We start from the raw sequence: 17,729 nt of genomic DNA, 5'->3' as shown, positions 1-17,729 counted from the left end.
AATGATGAAGTTCGGAAATTCGCAGGCGCAAGTTGGAATCAGCTAACGCAAGACAGGGGTAATTGGAGATCGCAGGGAGAGGCCTTCGTCCTGCAGTGGACATAAATATAGGCTAATGATGATGATGACGTATGTGGTGTGTGTGTGTTTATTAAGGCGAAAGCCTTAGACGGCTTATGGGGTTTGAGTACCTTAATTAACTCTACCATAATGAAATGAACCTTTAATTCACTTTGCCGTAATTAACACCAAAGGTCGAGGGTTCGTCCCCAATTTTGGTGCCGTAACGCCGGACGGCCTCACACCGCACATCGGATTTTCAGTCCCATGAGCAGTCTAAGGCTTTCGCCTTAATAAATATCAGCCACGCTAGTTCGCTCCATCATCCGTAATACCGTCCTCCTGTCCGTCTCTCTCAACGCTGCTGCTCCTATCATGCTTAATTGCGTAGCTGCTTGCCCTGTGTCAAGTTTCTTCGTTAATCTGCTTTTCTTTAGGTCAGTACTGGACGAATATACGATACGCATGCATGACGTCCCCAAGAGCCGCAACCACATACTTCGCGTTATGCGCGGGGTTTTACGGTATATCTGCGTGGTCACCTCGCCGTCCGGTCGCTCAATTCCGAACCCTCGCGAAGACGGGCTCCTTCTCCGCGCGCAGTCTGCAGCCGGCACTCTCGCTCGGAGGCGAATGCGACCACCGCCGGTGATATCGTCCACCGCTCGGCGAGCACATAACAAGCCGAGTGGCTCGGTAGCACGTGCGGGCAATCTAAGCAACGCGAAAAACGAGGTTGCCGCGCTGACCACTCGGCAGTGTCTCGCACATCGCCGCAGAACGTGTCGTCCTCGCCTGGGGCCACGATCGACTCACCTATACGAGGTTATGTGACTAACGAGAAATTCTTGCGCCGGATTCCAGACGCTCGATAAAAAACGTTTTCCAACCACTTTCGCTTACTCTAACTGAAATCGGGAGTTGGGGTGTTTCGACGACGATATCCCTTAAGCCGCGAATCATGATGCGCGCTCAGTAAATGTATTAAGGAGGAGGAAGATAAGTGAAGAGAGGCAGGGTTGCAAACCAGACGCGCGTCCGGTTTGCAACCCTACGCAGGGGAAATGGGGTACGGATGAGAAGGGGCAAAAGAGGAGGGATGTGCTAGAGAAATGCGAACACGCGCGGCTGTCCATCACGCCTACAATCGTTTACAGCTCAGCCCAGTCGATTTCATAAGCCGTAGCAATGCCCGCGTTGCTTTGTAATCCTGAGACGAGCGGGGGTCATGGTTCAAGGACATCTGTCTCGGAGAATCATCTATGCGGCCTAATGCACTGCGAAGAACGTCGCGTTCGATGTTATACCGATCAGAAAGAAGAAAGCACGCGTTCGATCGACCGTAATAAAGTTAAATAAATTAATTACGCGGTGCTGCAGAGTCAGGTGAGAGAAAAGCAAGATTAGTAGGACGATCGCTGGTGCATTTCCAATTTCGGCTTCGTGATTACAGTAATTAAATTTCCATTATTGAACGCGGCACGTCAAAGATCCAGTAAAGCTCAGTAGCTATTTTAGTAATGCGGTCGCGTGTAGCAGTACTCTGCATCCTGAAGTAAACTGGGGTCAAATTAGGCAAGCACGGTGTTAAATTGACCCATAACTTAATGCACAACTGGTCAAATGTGGTAAACATCGATAGCTAACACAAATACGTACACCATCAGCGAATGGGCCGTACTATACTACTTTTCCCTTAAGGCCCTTCTAATTTAGATTCCGTGCGGAAGGATGAGTGTAGAAGGCTAAGTGTAGAAGGTTTTGCTGAGGAACCACCCTGCCCATGCAGTCAGTGCTCGACAGTGACAACCAGTCAGACAAAATAAAAGTGTCTCGACAATTGAGGACGAGGCGCTTCACAGAGCACGACGGAGCGCGGCAAGTAGTTCGCCAAGAGCAAGACCCCTTTCACACGAAAGGTGGCAGTATAATATGCGCTCTTCGCACGTAGCATCCTATCTTTCTATCAAGTATGCCAGATGATGCGGCCGCACCAGTTGTGTCAAGGATTTACCCAGGCCTACTTCCAACACCGTCGAACAATCCGCTATCAGGCAGATTTATATTTCATAGCAGAAAGACGTGGCGAGGGGGGCAAGCACGGAGTCATTCGCACAGCATTTCCACGGAGGAAAATCGCGCACATCGCAAAAAAACGACAAACACAAGCAACCTCGGGTCGTTCTTTCATCCATCCGCTGAGAATGATTTCCGCCGTTAGCCCCCTTTGTTTTGCGTCCACACTGCGGCTCATTACGATACGGTAACGGAACGGCGAGGAAAACATCCCGAGCGCGGATGGGCCTGGCCACACTTCTTTCTTCACCTTCCTGCGGCATGAGTCGGGCAAGCAACTTCCAGGCCGCACACCGCAGATACAAATCGGCGGCGCGCGGCCGCCGCACCTCGCGGAGCCCGCGGACAATGCCGACTCTTCGCGGCGAATGGGCCGACCCGGCATCAAGCAGATCGCGCGCGAGCTGCGTGCATGGGAAATCCGTAATGGAACCGCAGCATCGGACTCTCCCGGAGAGGTCCACGTCGACCGCTGCCGCCCGCACCCCGTCGTCTACTGCAGCTGCGATTCCAGCAGACAAAACAACGGCGTCGTGTGTACAAAACGATGCGTGCAGAATCAAGCAGCGGGCTTGGGAAGGTTAGAGGAGGGCGGGCAGGGAAAGGGGGGGGGGGAGGGGGTTCGAGAAACCTCATCTGGTTCTTACAGACGCACGCTCGCCGGAGACCTGAACGACGACTGAAGAAGCAAAGAGAAAGAACGAATGAAAACAACGTGTACGCAGTACGTACACAGTGGTGCAACTGGGCGCGTGAGTGGGATCGTGCGCCGCATGCCCGAAAAGCGACTGTGTGCGTCTCTCTCTCTCTCTCAGGATTCGCTTTCGTAACAAGCCACCCCAGGAAGCCGCGTGTTACCTGCAGAGCGCGCCCGGCGTTGCTCCCCCTCGGCAACGGGGTGTTTACAGCTTTGTCAGCTCGTTTTTCGGAGCGCCTGTTTCCCGGACATTAATTTTTTTTTTCTTTTTTTTTTCGTTTCACTGAGTCGCACGGACTATACACGATCCCGCAGTGCCCTGTGGGAGGGCGAGCAATTACTCCAATCTTTCTCGTTCCCGCGGCATCTCTCCCATGAGGGAATGAAGGAGTCAGTATTGTGGGTGGTCGACGAGCGAGCAATAAAAAAAAAGAAATAAACAAAAAAAAATGTTAAGAGGCGGGAAATCTGGCTCTTAGCGACTTCTAAAGCCGTTGCAAATGTGGACGCGTCATAGTGGCCCATCGGGCCATTAAACCCCTATGTGACGCAAGGCCTGTGATGGTCGTGATTTCTCGTCAATGTATAGGAGGGGGATGGGTATCGCTCTCTGTCACTGGTTTTTGTATGAAATATAAACGTCTTGTCAATGGTTGTGCGATATTATGTATAAATACTCATCCAAAGGTAATACTTTAGCCAGAAACAACGAGTTTTTATTTTCCAAGGAACCTAGGTTTCACCTCTGCTGGTCAAAAAAAAAAAAAAAAAAGACACTGCAGCTCCTGCAGCTCCGGAAAGCTGTAATCCTGCTCGGTGAAAACGTCGCTCAGGACGCTGGAGGCTTGTACCTTGCGAGCAACATTACGCACCGCAAACTCCGATTACCGCAAACTCCACTTCGATTACCACTAGCACCGTGTGGTATACGCGTCCCAACCCCTGCTTCTACGTAAATGAGACCCAATCGCAGCTAGCTCTTCGCATAGCATACGCCGCACTGGTTCCTTCAAGTTTCTCTCGAAGACACAGCAAATGCAGTGAAACTGGCCGCAGGGGCCTCATGACACGGAGAACAGGCAGGCAGGTTAACCAAGCTGCTTTTCTTTGAGAAACGGATTGAAATAGAACGAAGTGGAAGCTGCAATCCCTTCCTTACATATCGACCAGAGTTCCTCGGAAAACATCTCTTGATGAAAAAAAAAAAAAAAAAAAAAAACTCGTAATGAATCTGTCAACCCAAATTAAGTTAAGAGAGTGCGAAAGGTCAGTCCGCATTGCGTCAACACTGCCACGATTGTTTCCCAAACGACGTAGCACTAAGTGACATAACTCGACACAGAACGCGGCGTAACAAACGCGGAAAGCGGTCAGAGAAAGGGCACTCCCCGAGGGCGCTCGACCCGAGCAGGAGGTCGAAGGAGAGTTCGCAGAGAGAGAGAGGAGGGAGGGCAGGGAGGCTTCTGGAAGGCGTTCACACGGTCCGGACCAGAAACGGTTGGCGAAATGAGAGGTGGTGGCGCCCGTCTGGTGTGTGTACACAATACACGGGACCCGCGACCTCGGCGTACGGCGTCAGTGGTTTAGTTTTCTACGCGCGCGCTCACTGTACCAGGCGTGCTTAGCAAAACGGCGCGACTCCCTGTTACGTAACCGGGAGGAGGTAGGGGGGGGACCTCTTACCGCGTTGGGCGCCAACGGGCAAGCCAGGCGCCGACAAGAAGGTGCCCAGAGAAGCATCGAGACAAAAGAAGGAGAAGAAGAAGAAGACGAAGCTAGGAGCAAAAGTAGCGGCGGCGACGGCGGCTGGCATGCCACATACATACGCGGGGGACGCTAAAGCCGTGTGCCAGCGCCGTAATTGCCGCGCCGGCAGCGGCGCAACGAGCGGCCAACTTCATGGCAGCGCCGAGCGCGGCCCGTGCGATGGCCGCTCGCCGTCGCGGCCCTGCGATGCCAAACAACGATATGCAGATTGCGCCTTTTTTGTGCGCCTGTCCACGCCGGAGAAACTCCACGGACTTCTTTCGCGATTCTGCCGCCTTTTCGCCCCCCCCCCCCCCCCCCCCTTCCCCGCGCTGCACCCTCGGCTGCAGTCTTGGTGCCGGCGGTGGTAGTGGCGGCGGCGGTGTTCCACGTCTTGTTGTCCCACTCCGCCCCTCCCTTCCACTTACTGTACTCTCTTCTCTTGCCCCGTGCACCGACTCGAATTGCTCGCGGTGCAGCGGCGGCAAGGGTTCTGCACCGCGTTGAACTCTCGGGAGAGACAGGAAAAGAAAGGGGGCCGTGCACTGTCGCGGCGTCTACTATGCGTTCCAGCCGGCGCGTTGCGGTTTTGTGTGTGTGCCTGCACGTAGAATGTTTGGAGAAAGAGAGAGATCTAGAGAGGGGGACCTGTGCATTTTCGCCTTGGGGCGTTACTAGAGCAAGACGGCCTTTTCGTCGGGGAATTGGCGCGACGCTGGCGACGTCGGCAAATGCGTCGCGTCGTTCTTTCCATTCTGTTTTCCTTGCGCGGCGGCGTTTCTTTCTGCGTGTGTGCGTGCGTGCGCGCGCGTGTGTATACAGTTTCAGATGGCGGCATATTCCTTTGCGGCGGCGGAGGCCTTCCTTTGTAGAGGCTGCGACGACGTCCTTGACGCCGATGGTAACACACACGCGCGCTCCGCGATGCTGGAAGGGACCGCGCGATTCCCAGACTGTCGCGCACCGGTTTGCTTTTACCTTTCCATGCGCTACTTTTATTCACGCTGATTTGAATATGTCGCCTACTCTTTCTTCTTTCTGTTTTGTTTTTTCGTAGAAGGTACACTATAGTGCGACGAGGCGATGTTTGCGCCTGCCAGGGGGACGCGTCTCGCGTGAGAGCCCACCTTGAAGCTCTCCTCTACAACTCGCCATTGCTTTTGGTGCCTCCTTTGGGACGGTTGGCCGATTCGGCGCATGAACTTCGAACTTACGGGGGCTCCTACCTGGTGGTCTCTAATCATTTATGCGTGCGTCAGAGCAACCACGCAAACCGGAAGGCGACCAACGTACCGTAATCACGGGGCGCGTTTTTGTGCGGCCGAGACGCGAAGATTATCTAACCGGCCGCGCGATGCGGTCGGTTCGTATACAAAGGCGACACATTGTAACCCGCGGCTTCCCTTCGAAACTATTGCTGCCTTCGACTCTTCCTCACCACGTTGCGTGCTACGCACCATTTCGCTGCAGCCTTATAACACCCACTTGGATATCAGCCATTGCGGCTTCTTAACACTGAGAGACGCTCCTCGCGCATTCGAACAGTTGCCAAAGGAAAGCGGAGTAATCCGCTTCTCCAGCAACGCATGTGCGGCCACCGCTGAAAGGCCTTTCAAGAAGGGGTCGTTTACCGAGAGATTTCCGGCTTTCTGAATCGTCCAGTGGGATGATCTGGAGCAGTACGCGCTGCAGCGATTCTATCGCTGCAAAGCTCAACTCTTTCGCGAAGCGAGCGACACGGCAACAAACTGCTCCTTTCGAAAATTCGCTCTTTGTGCGCGGTGTAGGAAGCGCGGAACAAAGGGAAAAAGTGTTTCGGCAGAGCCTAGCCGAAGTCAAGTCACCACTCCGGCCACACGCGAAACGCAGCGAAAGGGCGCCAAAAACCAACAGTGCCCGTCCTTTCAAATCGCGCGGCAGCAGGTCTGCGTGCGTGCGTGCGTTGGTGCGCGGTCGCGGACTGTTGGCGGCGGTGTATTATTGACGGCCGACAGCCACGCAAGCTCCGTGTGCGTGCGTGCACGCGTCTGTAGAAAGCGTACCTAGGCGCGCGCGCGCGCGCGCGTGTGTGTGTGTGCTCTCGAAGCATCTCGCGAGGGGCGCGAGAGATTACATCGGCCGCCTTCTTCGGAGAGAGCTCGGCCGACGTCAATGCACAGTGCCCGTCGGCTGGGGGGGCGTCGTGGGAACGGGGCTGAAATATTGGTCCTCCGCACTCACTCGCTCGCTCGTTCTTACATCGGCGCGTTGCCTTTTCCTTTCTCTTTATAAGTATCATTTCGCCCACGCCTTCCGTGGTTTCTTTCTTTTCTTCTCTCTCTCTCTCTCTCTCTCGCGCGCGCTCTCCTCATCCACATCTCCTAGTCCTGCACTCTCTTTCCGTACATCGCGTAGTACATTCGCTTTGGCTGCCCTGTCGATTTCTTGTTCTTCGCCAGCTCGCATCCCGAACTTTCGTTTTCGTTTATTTTTGTGTTGGACCATTCCCCCGTCATCAACTTTCTTCCGTCTGTCTTTCGAGCTCCTTACTTTCTTCAGTTCCCTTTGTCTCTTCTGATGTTCCTTGCAATATAGCTATCGTACCACCATTCTTTCAAGTTTGCAAAGACGAATAAACGAAGTTTTCGTTGCCAACCCTCCCGGGCTTTCCTGGCCGTGGCTGCATGGCTGGGTACTGCTGCAGTCTCGCCTAATAGCTCACACTAAAAAAATTTAAGCCAGTTCCACGCTCGTGAAATCTGATGAAACAGCGGAGCTCTACAAGCGTGGGTGTATAGCGTAGTAGATATGACGCTCTCTCTCTCTCTCTTCGCTCTCTCTCTCGCTCTCACTTTCTCTCGCCCATAGCAAGTTGTGTTACAATCGTCGGTACAACGCAATCATATGCATAGGTTCCCATAAATGCATGTTCTGCAAGCGTGGGGGTATAGCCTAGTGGTTATGACGTTCTCCTTCGGACCGTGGGTACCCGGGTTCGAATCCCGCCTCGCCAAGAAGGTTTGTCTTGTTTTATTAATTTCTTTATTTCTCCCGCTCTCTCTCTCTCTCTCTCTCTCTCTCTGCACCTCCTCTCGTCATTTCACTCTGTCTCCACTTCGCCCGAAACTGCGAACACCATCGTTCCATATAGGGATCAACCTCGACCTTAAACATCTCCACTGTTAAAAAAATTGAATTGCATCACCCGACGCTAGGATCAAACCGCCAGCGCAAACCCGATGCGCGTTATATACATACATGGCGCCAAAGACGCACGAATGAAATGGGAAAATTTACAGAATTTGTTTAAACGCTCCACGAAAGCTTCGCTTCACAATTTCCAATGTGCACGTTGAATCAGCGTATTTTTTCCCCCTTCCTGTGATGTTATCTTACTATTGCTTTCGTGCTGATGCTGAGTACAAGAGTTTGTCATTAGTTTATTTTGTCTGTATTGCTTACCAATTGCACTCGTTCATTGTCATCTTAATCGACACAGCGCTACCCGTTCTGACTTCCTGGTGACATTCCGTTGAGTTACCAATGTGGCTTCTTTATTCCTCGTTTCTTTACAGCAGTATGTTCATAACTCCTTTTGTTTACTTTTAACATGCTATTTTCTGAAGTACAAGTTCACAGTTGCTCTCCCATTGGTCTTACTCTTCATTGTGTTTCTGATGAATTTCTTGCGTTCCTTTGAATTCGTTCTATTCGTACAATATTTTCGCAGTCTCTGTAGCCACCTTTTACTTTCATGCTGCCCGTGTTCTCTCTCCTGAGGGGAGACGTCGTTCGAGCACTAATCTCCTAGTTTTCTAGCTTCTGAAGACGTTTTTTATAGAATTGTCATTCTTTATGTATTCTCGATCTTTAGTCTCAAATCTTCCTATTCAATTTATTTCGTTTTTTTTTTTTTTTTTTTTTTGGCGAGTCACGTTGTACTGTTTCACCGCTGTATTTCTTGGCCCTTGTATGATTCTACTGAGCCTCGAATGCGTTTCTACTGAGTTCATAGCGTTTCTCTCGAGCTTGTGATGCTTGGGGGGTGGGCACTTGTCGGGCGAGCAGTGTGGGTTGACGCCGCCGTTCTCGGAGCCCACGCTGGCTCCACCGATTACGGGGACGGAAGAACTCTCCGGTGGTGTAGCGATTGGCTGCCCGCTGCCGCTTGCCGCCGAGCGCGTTCTCGTTGATACGGCTTGAGATTTCGGGCACGGCGTCGCCGGCCGCCTCGGACCGCCTCTCGCGTCTTCATGATTTCGCGTCGCGGCCAGCTATGCATCTAGCCGTTCCAGTGGTTTAGATTGTTTCTTCGTTGCTACCTTTTTTTTTTTTTTTTTTTTGATTTCGTGCATCTCAGCTCCGTGCCATTTCACGGAAGCTGTCGAGGCACACCAGTTTTCCTGAGAGATGAGTGAACGCCGCTTCTCGCTGCTGTTCGTCTCATCGTCGTTACTCCTTAGGCGTGCTCCAGCTGAAAAAATTCTCCACGCAGATATTCTTTGCGTGCAATCTTGCTGAAAAAAAAAAAGTAAGGCAGCGGGGGAGGGGTGGATAGGGGAGCGGGAAAGTGCAAATGGGATCATGACCCCCGACAACGTAGTTTGAGTTACCGGCTCCAAAGATACAAGGCTGGGACTTGCTGATGAGCACAATTTTCACTCAACTGCAGTGTGCAGGTCATTGTATTGTTTTGTATTTTCGTTAGTTTTAATTATTATTATTATTATTATTATTATTATTATTATTATTATTATTATTATTATTATATTATTATTATTATTATTATTATTGTGCTTGCGTGCGTGCGTGCGCGCGTGCGCGTGTGCGTGTGTGTGTCAAGATGGTGAGGCAGAGGTAAACTTAAGTCGCTCTTCCCTTACGCCTCCGAAACAATTTGAAACCTGCCGACAGAGAAAGAGAATAGTAATAGAAACGAAGAAACAATAAACAAAAGAAAACGAGCTATTCCACTCTGAATCCTTTCTTTTTTTTTCGGTGACGCCTAACTTATTAAGAAGTATTTCTTTCTTTTCGGCCAACAATCGTGTATCCTGTTAATTAAGAGACGCTGCGTGTCACGCAAAGGTGAGTGGCCATCGGAACAGAGATCTCAATTCTCGGTTTCACAACAGCGCGTCCGTAGGATCGAAACTGGCGTTGATTTGCTTTACATACTTCAAGGACCCGGAGTCTCGGATTCGCTAAACATCCGGCCCCTCTTAGCACCATACTACACCGCCTTCAAGTTGCCCGTCTAGAACGACAGGAACGTCAGGAGGACGACACCCATGGCGCGGGCTACGCGTTCATTGCGGGCGCTGTAATTGCGCCGCGATGGTGCGTCGGATCGCGAGAAACGAGAACGAAAAAAAAAAAAAAAAAGCGGGTCGCGACGGGCGGCTTCACTCACAGCTCCGCGCCGTTGACCGGGTTATCGAAAATTGCCGCGAGTTCTTCATCAGACGCGATCGCTCCAGGTCGCGAGAACGCTCCCTTTCGCTAAGAGAACCTCCTCCGCGCGGCGGCTTCCTTCACAAGAGGGCGTCAAAGTCAACGCTGCCTTCCTTTGCATCACCCGTTAATGTCGAGAAACGCCCCTTCTTTTTCTCTCTTTCGCCGTACAGATCATCAGGCGGCAACGACGACCGCCGGCGACAAGACAGGGTCGCCACAAGCGGCGGCCAGCGCGAGTTTAGCTCAGGCTTCGCGCCGGCCTCCGCTTCACGGGTGGGTAGGTAGGTAGTAGAGGTGACTGGATAATCGGCGCGAGCGTCGGCCCAGACGCACGCCACAGCAAGACGAGTGGAGGAGGAGACCTCGACGAGACGTCCGGACGCGCGTTCCGTCCAGAGCCGGAGCCGCCTTCGCACGAGAGCCCGACCAGCGTTTGCCGCGCGTACATAATTTTTTTTTTTCTGTCTTTTTGTTCAGAAAGCTTTCGCGTATCTGTAGGGGGGACTGGGCTCTTGCGCGCCGCAGTGACCCGTGAGTGCCGGCGGACGGACGCGACCAACAACTCGCTTTCTGACGCGCGAGAAGTCGTTCTCGGCTGTCACTTCCTCGTCTGTCACGTGTAGCTCTCGCGCGAGGACCGCACAAGCGCGAACTGCTTGTCGCACGCGCGAATCGCCCACACAAAGGGCGTTTTCCAATCGCACCGCGACGCGGCGACGATGAACGTACAACTTCGCAGCCGACAGTGCGAAAAGAAGAACAATACAGCGCAAAAATGGTATGCGTCGCCGAGTCAGCATCCATCCCTACGGTCGTGAGCGGATCAACGTCGTTGCCTTGCGGACAAAGGCCGGTGAAAGCGACGAACTAAATTGCGATAATCCCCCGCTTTACACTTTTGAAACGTTTCTCTTGCTTCCTTCGCTTTCAAGAGTCCACACCGCGGTTTTGTCGGCGAGGCTCGCAACAATCGCTGTCGCGTCGACGCTCGCTTTGTATATACGTTTGTCTCAATGCCCTCTCGTCGCGCGCTCACACACAAAGGGATTCAGATTTCAGCCCGCGACACGCCAGATCTCATTGTTCGCGAGCTGTACACGAGAGATCGTTTTACTGCGTTTTTTTTTTCTTCTATTTTTCGTCGCACTGTGGAGACGCTGGACGTCCGAAAATCCGTGGCCCGTCAGCGAGGGCTCTGCTGAGGGATCAGACCTACGTTGTGTGGTCGTCTGATTAAACGCAAATCGATCATGCGGGGAAAGCTCGCGGACGCGCTCGATTGAACTCGACGCGCTTTCCAAACAGTGCGCTGCTTTCTTCTTCCTTTTCACAAGCAGCGCTGCTGGTCAAGTGGAAAAGCGGGATCATCTTTTCTAGCCGCTGTCGCTATACGGCGCGACAAAACGCCTTATAGCGTATCCTTGAGCGAGCTCTCCACTCAAGGCTAAGCTATATATCTGCCGGAGCGCAGGCGGGATTGTAAGAGAGCCTTAGCACACGATGGCTGCGCTGACGTGTTCTAGATCCGCGATCTCTGGGCCATTAAGTGGCTTCCTTGTATACATCGATTCTTGAAAGCGGTTTTTTTCACGACTGACTTCATCGCGAAACTATCTCATTTTGCGCCGCGGGGCGATGTTATTCGCGCGAAAATTACGTTTCCCGCGCGGCGCCAACTTGGAAGATTAACGCCCGGTGCGAACACCCGGGACGTCTGGTCGCCGATGTCACTACATCGAGGTTGACGCACGGGTCAAAATTAGTAAACTATGCGTGCGGCAACCGACTGTAACTTTACATGTTTTGTATATTACAGATTCCTTTAGGTACATTGAGCGAATGTTTAGTATATGTGTGCGTGTGTGTATAGGGGGGATATCACTTGCCAACGGATCGCACCGACAGCAACATAAGGAAGTAATATAAATGTGGCTTTGGTAATCTTGGAAGTCAAATCATGATTCTGCCGTCGCTATTCCCGTCGTGCTTAACGACGCTTAACGACTTCCCGTTATCTTCCTCTTTATGCTGAGCATCGAGCGAAAGAAGTTCGAGTCCAGGGGCTTTGGGTTCAAAATACCTGGAAGGTCAAAGACAAGAAGGAATCCGTTCCTTGTTTTGCCTGTTCAACAGGCGTGCTGATCAAAGCTTACTGAAGTCGACGTAATTAGTACATGTTGTCACTGACTATTTAAAGAAGAAAGAAAGAAAGAAAGAAAGAAAGAAAGAAAGAAAGAAAGAAAGAAAGAAAGAAGAAAGAAAGAGAAGAAAGAAGAAAGAAAGAAAGAAAGAAAGAAAGAAAGAAAGAAAGAAAGAAAGAAAGAAAGAAAGAAAGAAAGAAAGAAAAGTAACTGACAATTGCATCCAGCGCTTCTCGGAGAGGAGCAATTGCAGGCTCTTATTTCATCATGCAGTTAACTGTCGTGATAAAAGGCGTGTACAATGTAATTGCGATGTCGGGCGGCCAGTAGGATGCACTTCCCACGTACTAGAACATTTGCGAATTCGACGGCAATGTTCGATAGTCACGACGGGCTCTCTATTTCGGTGTGAGCTGCTTCTGCTCGAGGATGTACGGTATGCGTGTCACAGAAGAGCGAAATGTATGAACTTTAGCGCACATGAACAATATAGATGCGTAAGAGCACGCCCATTGCGAAGCAGGGACGCAACATAACGGTGAAGCCAGCGTGCAGTGAGAGCTTTTAGCGGCTATCAAGGAGGCGTAGCCGGCTGATTTGTACCCATCACTCCTCGTCGCTCAAGCTGATAACGAAGCAGGGCGCTGTTATTTGCGCCCGTAATATACAGTGCGTCAATAAGAGTACCCGTGAGCAAAAGTATACGGACCATAGGGTCAAAAAAAAAATCTAATTACTATGCGTAAACCGAAAAGTACGAGCGCAACCGAAAGTTCCCAAGACCAAGTTTGGGATGCATTCCACGTGTTCAAGTTGCATTCACAGACAGAGGATAACATTCGCTGTATCGGGTAGTCACTTGCCCGAGTACTTTAGCTCACGGGTGTACATACTACAGGCGTGGTTATCGCGTTTTCCCTACCCTGAATTATGTTGCGGAACTAGCGGATCCGAAACGTCACCGACCTATTCTCCTGTACCCTCTAAAACACACACAAAGAAAATAAAGACATAACAAAAATCAAGGAAATACCCGTTCACAATTACGGGAGAACTGGCACGCTTAGCTAAAGGCTTCAACTGGTTCAGCATTACAGCCCTCTCTACACTCCTTAAAACGCGATCGCGAGGAGGTCAGCGGGAAGCGCTTCCGAAGAGCGGCGCCGATGAAACATGCATCCTAATACGCCTGCAAAAAGCCGTCACTCAAGGTCGCATGGTCGCGCATAAATTGCCGATAAAGAGACAGCAGACTTCCAGCATGTCACCTATAAATAACTTCATTTAACTAATACCCAACATGTTCTGTTATCAGCAATGCGGTCAGAACGTGGCACACACAGGTATATAATAGACGACGAAGTATAGGCGGGTGCAAGTTGCTGCCAACTTTCTCGATCGCCCGATCAAGCCCTTGTTAACCCTACCCGTACACTGCGACTGTATCTGCGCGCAGGTGTTAATCAAGAGGCAGAAAACGGGTGTTTAAGACAGCGCCGGGCATTGCTGCATGTTTCGACACTGCGCGCTCATATAAGAACGCATTATTCCAGCGCATTGCGGAAGAGACGCCCGGGCACTGCAATGTCGCGCATTCATTACCGCACCAGCGGAGGGGGCTCGCCACTTGAAACAAGACTCACCGTGGAAACATGAGCAGGCGTGTTCGTGACTGGGACGGCCGCGCATGCTTACTCCTCGCCGCCGTCTCGTCAGGTGATCAAGGCGAAGCAAGACTTGTCTTTCGCACTCTTTACTTCTTTTTTTTTTTTTTTCTTGGATCGGAAAGCCACTGCATTTAGCCGCCGCAGATGGAGGTTGCTGGAAAGACAAAAAGAAGAGAAAGGGGCAGTGAAGGTTATTTGAAAGTCAATGGGTGCGCGCATAACAAACAAAAAAAAAAAAAATCATTCTGAGCGCGCGCTTGTTCAGCCGGTTTCGGTAGCCGAGAAGCGCGAGCTTGAATGCGTTTCTGTCTAATTTCTGAGTGCCGTTCGGCAGCTAATACAAATCAAAGATAAGCGAGCAAGAGATGAGCGTGCCGGGCGACATCCACGGACCAACCGCGCCCGAGGTGGTGTACCTAATGGCTTCAACGGTATACATGCATAGACAATGCGGGCGCCAAGCCAATTTCCCTGCCTCCGGATCCCTGCGCGTCGCCGCAAAGCAATGGTGTGGAAACGGCATCCCCTGTGGTCATTACTCTACTAAGCCTTGCTGCCTGCCTGCCTTCCTGCATGCCTGCAGCGAGTTGGGACCTTGAAAAATTCCAGGGAGAAAAATTATCGCTGAAAGCGGCGGTGCCGGCAGTCTCGCGTAGCCCTCCCAGCAGCTACTATATGTAGGTGGGCCCGTCATGCATCGCCTGGAGGGGAAGCGAATGCTCTGAACTACACGTCACGCTGCCAGTTCCCCCTCTAACGTCCTTCGCGGAGTTATCTAAGCTTTTCTACCTTATGTATTCACACAGAAACCATTCAGCAGAACTAGTCGAGTACCTTTTGTCCGGTGACCACACTACATAATGCGGCTCCATCTTAACAGAGGCTGTACACCTAGGTTACGACCCTCCGCGACAGCATCAGTTGCTGTGACGTCGTGCTACTGAGGTCTAGGTCACTGGTTCCAGCCCAGCTAGGCATCGGCGGTCGCATTCCGGTTGGGGGGCGAAATGCACAAACGCTCTTGTGTGCTTTGATTTAGACGCACGTTAAAGAACCCCAGGTGGTCAAAATTAATCCGGTGTCCCCCATCACGGCGTGCCTCGTAATCACGTGGTTTTGGCACGCCAATACCCCAGAATTTGAAGTCTGCAAGCATGAGAAATAGAAAGACGCAACAAGGTCGCTTACGAATGGCAGAATGTTACAGCAGTTGCGCGTGGCGCCTCGGTTTCATCCAACGTGTACATGTACTACATGCATGCAAATGCAATGACAAGCGTATATATGACGAAATAAGTTGACGGAAACAAATGGACGCTTCGTCGAAAGGTGTCGCAAGGCACCCCTGCCCATTTAGCCTCATCGCCGGATGACTAAAGTATTCACAGCTGTCGTGCCACGTGAATGCGGAAACTTTGTTATACTGAGCGGTGTGGGGGGCCACTGTAGATAGCCTCCGCGTGATCCAGAGGCGCTTCCGTGCAGTGTGGGTGCTTTTAATGGAGGTAGTAGTAGGGTATGCGTCGAGCGCATGGCGTCAGACACGCTTTCGTATTCCATGCACGCCGAGCGACGCAGATGTCGTCGAGGACTACCGTTTCACAACGCCATATTAGCAATAATTCTCTGCTACTTTGTCATCGCGTCTCCGCCGCGAGCTGCGGGGCTCGTGAACTGAATTGAATGCGCATGTGCATATACCGCAGGTCGTTAAGTGCGCTTGGGAAAGCGGGGACTGTTCCTCGCTCAAGGTCTGTCTGTTCCTGGGGCGGTTTCGTAACACAACTTTTGTGCGAGTTTCTTGCGCGACCGCGATATATCATCGCGAGGAAATTAGGTTTCGCATGAATACGAGTAGGTTGCACAAGGGAGCAAGGAGCTGCAGCCGTAGGCGCCGGAGTCGCCGAGGCCGAAAATAAAGCGCCGATTATTCAGAGAGGGGCCGACATTGCGCGGCAGTTCCATGGCCACTGACGCGTTTCCTCCGATTGCTGCGAGTCTGCTTCTGACTGCATAGCGCGCTTTAGCGACTTGTCGACTTCCATCTATATGAAGAACCACAGAGTTTAAGAGTGGAATACGAGCTGAATAAGTCCTGAAATATCGACGTAGTGGGGATGCGTGACACGCAGGCCGAACGCTCAGCCCAAGTCTCAGCCATCCTCTCCTCGTCCGTCACCAGCCAAAAAGAAGGCAACTAAAAGCTCGCTCACGCACACGCGCGCGCGCGCACACACACACACACACACACACACACACACAGCACGCAGAAAGAGAGAAACAGAGCACCCAGTTGCATCCAATTTCAGTGCGCTAATCGTCACACCACTAGGACTGGCAACATCGCGAGCACGGATCGCGGTAGTGTATATATCATGCCAGAGAACGACAGGCTCACTTTCTCGCTGTCCGCGCACCGTCGACGACAACCTATTTTCGACGAGGAAAGCCTCCCAACAGTACGAGTGCTCACTGACTGACACAAGGAGCACCTATATCTTTGTGCGCCGAGCTGCCAGTTCTCGACAAGAAAAAAACAAACGCAAGGCGCTGTGACGCGTACGCGGGTCTCAAAGGCGCGCATGGGGGTATAACACAGAAGCGCAGGTGCTATAGCACACACTCGGAGAACGGTCAGCCGAGCCAGAATAGAGAGCCAAGCACGACCATACGCGGCACGCTCTGGGAGGCGGCGGTCCATTACTTTTATTCGGTCCTCTCCTTCACTTCCAGCATTCATCCTTCCTCCTGCTGGGCCGTTGTATATACACGAGAAAGCTGTAGCACAATACTTTCCTCGGCATTTCTTGAGAAAACAGAAGCGTACATTAAAGAGGGAAGAGAAAAATATATATAATAACGACGTAGGGCACACCCGGGAAATCGTGCGCGCTTCATATCAAGGAAAGAGTCTTCATCTCGGTTCCAGTCATTGAGCATATGGTGTGCTATTAGTTTTGCCACGATGCCGGCGCTATGTTTGCTTCAAAAGAGAGAGAGAGAAAGAACGAAAGCGAAAGAGAGAGAACAACTTTGGAAGCAGCTGAAGTATGCGTCGTCCATGTACGGGCAGCCGTATTTTAAGGGGACATCTAACCGCATCCACTGAGCTATCTGGGCATTGGGCTGAAGCTCCAAGAGGGCTAATCAGTCCTCGGACGTCAGAATAGAGAGGAAGAGAGCTTGTCAATGGAGCGGTATGCCTGGCATCCACTGAGCTATCTGGGCATTGGGCTGAAGCTCCAAGAGGGCTAATCAGTCCTCGGACGTAAGAATAGAGAGTAAGAGAGCTTGCCAATGGAGAGGTATGCCTAGCTACCAACTTAGTATGGCACTCCAGATGAGCATGCGAGTATGCTGAAGGATAAGGAAGGATAACGGACTGCTTAAAAGCAGAAGGAAGAAACACGAACAGTTAACACACACTTGCATGCAAGTAACGCTCACGTGTGCTCGAGACAATCTACAAAGGCCTGTCGAAGTCAGTGTATCCGCAAGGACTCGAGCAGCACCTTCGCACGAGATGCAGCGGAAAGGCACCACCGTGGCCCAAGAGCGCTCTACAGCTTTAGGGCAAGCGTCCCGGCGTATAGCACCTTCAAAGCAGGTTTTAGGCTGGCCCTTTGGGGTTTGCGAAGCGTGTGCAAATGAAGTTGACACACGGTCTAACAACTGGCTAAAATTGCGCACGCGGCATACAGCGGAGAACACCAGACGAATGCATTTTTTAAAACAGAAAAATGATTTGTTCAGGCGAAGTTAAGCAATAAACACTGTAAGCGCCTGCATCCGAATGGGAAACAGGAGCGTACGATGTACGATTTTCCACCGACTGTTGTCACGTGTTACACGAGGGCGCACATACGCGTGAAGGTAAACGAAGCCTGGACGAATCCGATGAGCAAT

The 17,729-nt window shown here is 51.6% G+C and overlaps 2 protein-coding genes across 3 annotated transcripts in view; one reads left to right on the top strand and one right to left on the bottom strand.

Moving 5' to 3' along the window:
• LOC119450991 (F-box/LRR-repeat protein 12) overlaps positions 1-17,729 on the bottom strand; it is a 462,769-nt gene that overhangs the window by 333,465 nt on the left and 111,575 nt on the right. The window contains exon 2 of the mRNA XM_049666759.1: positions 13,800-13,977. The gene's annotated coding sequence lies outside the window, so the exon portion shown is untranslated. The remainder of the gene's footprint in view (positions 1-13,799; positions 13,978-17,729) is intronic.
• LOC119450989 (Kruppel-like factor 1) overlaps positions 1-17,729 on the top strand; it is a 171,400-nt gene that overhangs the window by 129,994 nt on the left and 23,677 nt on the right. The window lies entirely within an intron of this gene.

Source organism: Dermacentor silvarum, chromosome 4, assembly GCF_013339745.2.
Source record: "Dermacentor silvarum isolate Dsil-2018 chromosome 4, BIME_Dsil_1.4, whole genome shotgun sequence".
Taxonomy (NCBI): Eukaryota; Metazoa; Arthropoda; class Arachnida; order Ixodida; family Ixodidae; genus Dermacentor; species Dermacentor silvarum.
This window is presented reverse-complemented; position numbering and strand designations above follow the sequence as displayed.